Below are 7,819 nucleotides of genomic sequence, written 5' to 3' on the forward strand. Positions count from 1 at the left end.
AGGTGATAGCTACGCATGGGGTGCGTTGGCCAGGAATTGAACTGGTTCTCTTTCATGGGAGGTGAGAATTCTACCACTAAACTACCACTGTCCCATAGGAAACTAATTCAACTGGCTGAAGATTGATTTTCATTATAAAGCAACTTAGTGGTGATGCTGTGTTACCTCTATGCTGGTTATCGGGCTACAAATTACAGCAATGAATTGTGTAATCTCTGACCTCACCCATTGCCGTCGAGTCGATTTTGACTCATAGCAACCCTATCGGACAGAGTGGAACTGCCCCACAGGGTTTCCAAGGCTGTAATCTTTACAGAAGCAGACTGCTACATCTTTCTCCCTCGGAGCAGATGGTGGGTTCGAACCGCTGACCTTTTGGTAATCAGCTGAGTGCTTAACCACTGTGCCACTAGGACTCCTTCTCTGACCTCAGGGAGCTTCTAATCTAGTTGAGGAGATGAACAGGAGGAAATTATTAGAAAATGATAGGAATAAATAGAACCCTGTCTCAAGTCATAGATTTGCATCAACTTCCTGTTGCTGGGTTTTTCATAAAGGAGGCCTTTCCTTTTATCTTTCTAGGTCCCAGGGAGAGGCACAAACCCCAGCAGCAGAGGTTCAGAGCCGGGTTTTACTGCCCTTTGCTTTCTTTCCTGCCTCTCCTTGGGAACTGTTCCAGGAAGCCATGAGAGTCCTTCTTGACAGTTTCCTGTAGGGGGAAGTGTAACTTGCCACCCACCTTGAGCAGGTTGTTTCTTGAGACATTTGAAAGTAAAGCAAAGTACCCTGCCATTAATGGAAAGCTAGAATTTTCTATCCGCTTATGCTTCTGACAGTTCGGTTGATGCTGTTACTGGCCGTGTGTGCCTTTTCACAATGCATCTTTTTAGCTTGTTAACCAAAAGCGCCCCAGGTGGATTAATTCCTAATGCTCCTCTTCGACATGCTCTTTGCTGGCACCAACAAAGCATTGCTGCCATGCTCTCTATACAGCCCTGGTCTGGGGGTGTTGCCTCTGCACAGGCGGCTGAAAATTTCATTTTGCACCTGGGTGTTCAGGGGTCACAGAAATACAGCGTCTGAGCTCTCAGCCCCTTTGATGTTGGAAGCACCTTTATGCGTTGCACGTTCAGTGTTTCTTTTTCTTCCCTAGCAGACTGTGTGGTTTTGGAAACTTTCGAAATGGGGCATGGGACAAATTTCACCTTACCTGTTGTAAGGCCACTGGCTCTCGGTGATAATGTAGATTTGAGGGGAGCTGCTTAGAACTGAGTCCTGATTCTAACATTTCTTTGGACAAGTTTATTAACCTCTCTGAAGTGACTTGCCCAAGTTCACAAGGCTGATCTTACTGTTTTCCCCCAACTCCCCTTTGCCAGGGCTTTTTCATTGCACCCCCAACTTCCAGAGCAGGAGACAAAGAAACGAGTCTTCTAATTTTCAGGAAAAAAAATTTTTTCCTCTCCACGTTTAATATAAACCCACCCCCCCCACCAGAGATACTACATGGAAATCTGGTTTGAAAAGTAAAGAGCATTTCGTTCTACAAATGGAAGAAATCATTTTTATGACTACTTGAAAGGTTAACTTCTAGCCAATCACAAATAGTTTCCGATGGAAGGTTTTCTGACAACGTAGGCACATGATAACTTCAACCTGTCGTCACGGCGTCCCCACTACACAATGTCGAGGAACGCCTGCCGCCGCCACAATAAAACCCACGCCCTCTGCCACCCCTCCTTCCGTCTGGCGACACTGTGGGGTGAAATCACAGTGTGTCAAGTAGGCTGTAAATGTTCTGAGCTGCTTTCCCTCAACTTTTGGGAGGGCTTCTTCAGGATGACAGGGGGACAAAGGGTTGCGGTGTGAATTACCATGCAAATTGCCACAGTGTTTGAATTTATGACACCTTTGCCTACCAGAGCTCAATGAACCTCAGCTCCTGTGACTCCCACCCCACGGAAGGGGAGACGTGAAGTAACTTCCAGAGCTGAACTGCTGAACCACCTGAACAGCCACATATGCTTGGCTCCAGCAAGCTCCGGTAAACACGCTTCAGCGGTTGCTGAAAATATGACGACCCAAACAGTATGCCTTAAGGTCTTCCCCCCGCTGACCCTTTAGCAGGTTTCCTTTGAACACACCTGTCCTTGTAGGGTAACTCTGAACAGTCTGCGTTGTGAGAGCGTGAGTATGTCTTGGAGATGCAGCACTGTCAACCATATTTAGGTGGGGGAAGTAGATGCTGAATTTTCCTTTCTTTTTCCGTTCCCTTCCCACCCTCCTTCATTTTCCCTTCCTCATTTCTTTCCTCCTTCCGAACTGTAAGATAATAAATTTGTGTTGTTTCAAGCCACTAAGTTTGGGGGTAATTTGTTACAGCAGCAATAGGAAACCAATACACTTGCCCAAGGCCACATAGTTAGTCAGTGGTAGAAGTGGGATTTGAACCCAGGTCAGGCTGACTACATAGCCTCCAACATATAATGCTGTTATCATCATCAGCTCTGCTGACCTGTCCTATGCAATAGTTCTTGAGTCCATCGCTCCCCTCTCCTCCCGTAGTCCTTGTCCAGACTTTAACCACACCTTGCCCCTAAGTTTTTATGAGGGGACAATTAGTCACATAGGAGAGAGGGACTGGGGATAGGAGGCCAGAGGGTAATGAAAACAAGGATTCCCATTTATTGGGCTCCTACAATACATGTTACTGGGCTTAGTTCTCACAACCTCCTTGGAAGGTGGGGACTGTTATTATCCCTGTTTCATAATTGAGGAAACCGAGACCAAGAGAGGTTAAGTAACTTGCTCAAGGTCACACAGCTAGTAAGTGGCAGTCAGGGTTTAAACCTCTGTCTGTCTGATGCTAACAGACAGACTCTCACGTTTGCACTGTCACTTCATCACTTCTCAAGAATTTTCACCCCAGCACAGTAGCAGTAGGAGAGAGAGGAAAATGTACAAATTAGAGAGAACTGAAGCCCGAGGCTCCTTGTTCTCACTCCCTTCCCCAGAAACCTCTGTCTCGGGGGTACAGGCTTCAGGTCCAGGGCCAGGGGTTCCTACAGCGTCTTCTACACTCTCAGGGTTGGGGGGGTTCCTGCTCTTCTGGTCATGGAAGAACCCTCTGTCTTAGTCATCTAGTGCTGCTATAACAGAAATACCACAGTGGACGGCTTTAACAAAAAGAAGTTTATTCTCTCACAGTCCAGTAGGCTACAAGTCCAAATTCAGGGCATCAGCTCCAGGAGAAGGCTTTCTATCTCTGTCGGCTCTGGAGGAAGGTCCTTGTGATGCATCAGTCTTCCCTTGGTCTGGGAGTATCTCAACGCAGGAACCTCAGGTCCAAAGGACGTGCTCTGCTCCCGGCACTGCTTTCTTGGTGGTGTGAGGTTCCCATGTGTCTTTGCTCACTTCTCTTTCTTATATCTCAAAAGAGATTGGCTTAAGACATTATCTAATCTTGTATACCTCATCAGTATAACTGCCGCTAATCCATCTTATTAGATCATAGTGATTGAATTTACAACACATAAGGAAATCACATCAGATTACAAAATGGTACACAATTATAAAATACTGGGAAACTTGACCCAGCCAAGTTAACATATTTTTGGGGGACACAATTCAATCCATGACACCCTGTGTTTGGGTGCCTTTCCCCTCTGCCTTCTTGCCTTTCTGTTCCCTTTCACCTCTTGGGCTACCCTTAAACCAAAACCAAACCCACTGCTGTTGAGTCGATTCCGACTCATAGCGACCCTATAGGACAGAGCAGAACTGCCCCATAGAGTTTCCAAGGAGCACCTGGTGGATTCAAACTGCTGATCTTTGGTTAGCAGACGTAGCACTTAACCATGGCGCCACCAGGGTTTCCTTAGCATCTGCTAATGTAGCATTTGGCTACTCGCTCTCATTTCTTTTCCTCATTTCATTCTCTCTGCCCCCTTTCCCTTTTATCTTCTTCCCCTGCCACCCACACAGGGAGGAAGAGAACACTGGGAGGAAAGAGAGCGGACTGTGAGCAAAGCTTTCTAAAGTGATCTGATCAGACTTCCTTTTCCCTCGTGGGTTGGTGAAACCTTCCTCGGTGTACATACTCCAGGAGGGTGGCCAGGCCTCGGTCCCAGCCCCCAGGGACCAGGGCACCCAGTGGTTTGAAGACTGCTGGCCACCAGCAGTGACTGGAGACCCGCTGCTGATTCTGAACTGGGTTGACGACTTAACAAAACAGGTTGTAAACAACATTGGGCTAAAAATACCAAGTTTATTTTTGAAATCACTAGTTTTGGCAGTGATAAATACTTTGTGAAACCAGCTTAGAATGTAGTCTAGCAGCTCCCAGACAGCTGAATAATATCTCAGATCCACACTTTATTTTCTGTGCAGAATATAACATGCAATTTTCAGTTGATTCTCCGCTGTTCTTAGTAATGGAGGGGAGATTTGGTCCTGATAAAAGCACCGAATAATCAGCCTAGTGCAGGATTACAGCCTAGGTTTCCCAATGAGAGTCTTCATTTGGAGTAGGTGCTGCTGAAAGAAATGTTCAAGGAAGTTTTCCTTGCCTGCTAGGTACAACTTTGCCCTTGGGTAGCAGGGAACTGAGTGAATTGTCCTTCCTCTCTCTCTCCCTCCGTTCCATTCATCCTTCCACCCTCCTTTCTTCATTCATCCATCCTTCAAACAATTATTGAATAGCCAACTTTGTCCCAGACACTTTGCTGGATGCTGGGGATAGCGATAGATTAACAGTCCTGATCCTTTTTCCACCTTGTGCCCCTCCACTTGGAGGTTGTGATGGACTGTGATGGTAATTAACAAGTAGACTAGAAATAAATAATTATGAAATATGATCTGGGCTCTGGATAATGACTAGGAGGAAGGGAGAGAGGATGGGGTGAGGGCACCTCCTTAGGGCAGACAAGGATGGCGTCTCTAAGGTGGTGGCATTTTAGCTGAGACTGGAAGAATGAGGAGCCAGCCTGAGGGTGCAGGTGGGCGCATGTTCCACGCAGAGGAACCAAATACCCATGGGAAACCTGGGAAAGAGACTAACAGGTTTGAAGAATTGGCTTGATGCATTTTTTTATTTCTGCAGTTTCTCCCAAGAGCTGAAGGAGGGCTGCTTGCCTGGCACTCTTAAGAGCTTGGCATGATTCTCTTTTCTCCTCTTCCCTCTTCTCTCCCTGTTTGGGGTGGGGCTCTCTCCTCTACTGAAGAAAACCATTTGCAGTCTGGTAAGCTGGAGAACACACCACTGCTTCCACCATTTCCACTGTCACCTCTACTGCTCCCACCCCTACCATATCTGCCACTACTTCCCTTCTCACCACTGTTACCTCCCTGTCATCATCTCTGAACCCACCTCCACCACTACCACCACCTTTACCACCACCCCCTCCACCACCATTCCTATTGCATTGTTCGCCCCCTTCGCCTTAGAGGATTGCCATGATATGCCAATGAGAAAACAGATGATGATTCCCACCCATCACACCTCTTCACCACCAACATATTCACCGTCATACTCATCACCATCAGCCTTGTAACTTCACTACTAACCCCATGTTTGTCACTGACCCGACTGTTCATTACAGCAATATGACCGGGCAACTCACTTCATCAATCTATGCCACAGTTGTTCCATCTGAAAATGGGGACATGGGGGCTTGCCATACCCCTGCTCCTCCCCAGTAGTGTTATCACAATGACACTGAGTCAGCAAAGACATTTTGAAAGTGTCTATGTGTTCTGCAAAAGCAAGGCCTAGCGTTCAAAACCCACAGACTCTGCAAACTAGAGAAATGCCCTCTTTCCTGGTAATTATTCAGTAATTATTCACATAAGAAGGATTTCATTGTTATGTTTCATATATGCGTCCCAGTTGATAGCCTTTTAATAATGGCATTCAGTTTGTGTACAGAAAGGTTATTCATTTTAAGATTTCTGGGCCTTAATTGTTATTTGCTTTGCTTGGTTCCAGTGCACTATAAATTAGTGATATTGACAGAGCGTATTTATTTTGGCACGGTGGCGTATTGTCTGCAGTGAATGCTGTTTGGCCCGGCACCGGCCTGTCTCTCCCCATCTGTTTCTGATGTTTACATTGTCAGAGATACGACCGACACACACGACATGGCCACATGCAGAGAGGAAACTTTTTTCCACTCCAATGCATCAAACAGGATCTCAGCCTGTGATAAGCACGACCCTAAATTACACTTGAGCCTGCTAACGGCCAGGCCCACTGTGGCGATGCGGGATGGATCGCTCGGGCCCTGGGGTATTCCCTCTGAGGAATGCTTCTCTCAGGCTCAATCGTGAGAAACTCATTTTTGCCTGCATTTGCGAAGGGAAGACCCCACAGACTGCATTCCAAGTGACACTCAAGTGGGCTCCTAACAAACCAGGCACGAGGATGGGGAGGATAAATTGTCAATCCCCAAAGACTCCCTGTGTTGTGTCCTTGGGGAATGTCTGTCCCAGAGGCCAGGGACCTGCGAGGGATGGATGCTTTTATTGGCTCTGCTTCCGGAAGCTTGATGTTTGAGCGGGAGAGATGTCTCTGTGGATAGACCGGTCCTATCCCCCAAGTAATCCTCCCACATGGTTATCACTCATCTGCTAATGTGGGAACCCACATCTTTTTGTGAGAAAGAGGTTTTAAGACTTTTGTCATCACAGGAGAGACCACAGAAGGGGAGGAAAGGACGAGGGGCATGAGGAGCACTGGACAGGAGGGGGCCGTTTGGAGTGTGTTGAGGGCAAAGGCTTTGAGGAGAGGGAGTGGGGACAGAGCCATCTTTAAGCTCCCTAAATGAATCTGGAGTGTGTGGGTTACATGTGTGCATGCATGTGTGTGCAGGTGTGCAGTTGTGAGTGTGTGTGTATGTGCGTGTGTGTGTGTGCGTGCACAGGTGTGTACATATGTGCATGTGTATACATGTATATGTATGTGTGTGTGTGGGAGAGACAGAGAAAGAGAGAGAGGTGGGTTGTGTGTAGTGGGGACATTGTTGAGGGGGCATCTGACAGCCTGTGGATTGGCTGTGGGCAGGGTTTTGACATTGGCTCTCACATCATTTTCAATCTGGGAGTTCCTCCTCTGTACCCATTTCGAGTGTTGCCTTTGGGTCAGGGCAAAATCTGCCTTCTATTGCTAGACCATCCCTCCTTTGACTCTCCTGAATTGAAAGAGCTGGGAGGTTGGCTGGTTTTAGTTCTTCCCTATGTATCTGAGAGGGCAGTGAGGTCTGGGGCTTTCAAACTTAAAAGAGGAGAAAAAAATCTTCACATACTCGGCTTCTGTTGGAACGAAAACCAAGTCTATCTTTATCCCTTGCCTTACATATTTGCCAGTTTCGCTAGTTGCTGTCGAGTTGACTCCAATTTATGGAGACTCCATGTGTGTCAGAGGAGAACTGTACTCTGTAGGGTTTTCACTGGCTGATTTTTGAGAATTAGATCGTCAGACCTTTCTTCCGAGGAGCCTCTGAGTGGACTGGAACCTCCAACCTTTTGGTTAGCAGTTTAGCTTGTTAACTGTTTGCACCACCCTTTTGTAATTTGGCAGCCTCTAGTTTGGGGTGGTCTAGCTCCCTGGGAGGGGAACAGGTTGGCAAATTATGTGGGATGATCTGATGTTGCAGATCTGTTCAAATATCTGCTTGCTGCCCACAGAAAAATGCTCAAATTCCCTAATCCAGGCCCTCTATCTTGTTCCAGAAGCCCCATCTCGTAAACAATCCCCCGGTTCCTCTCTCCAATCCATTCTCTGTACTACAGTCAAAACAACTGTGGAAGGATAAAATATTGA

Source organism: Trichechus manatus, unplaced genomic scaffold, assembly GCF_000243295.1.
Source record: "Trichechus manatus latirostris isolate Lorelei unplaced genomic scaffold, TriManLat1.0 scaffold00041, whole genome shotgun sequence".
NCBI classification, from domain to species: Eukaryota; Metazoa; Chordata; class Mammalia; order Sirenia; family Trichechidae; genus Trichechus; species Trichechus manatus.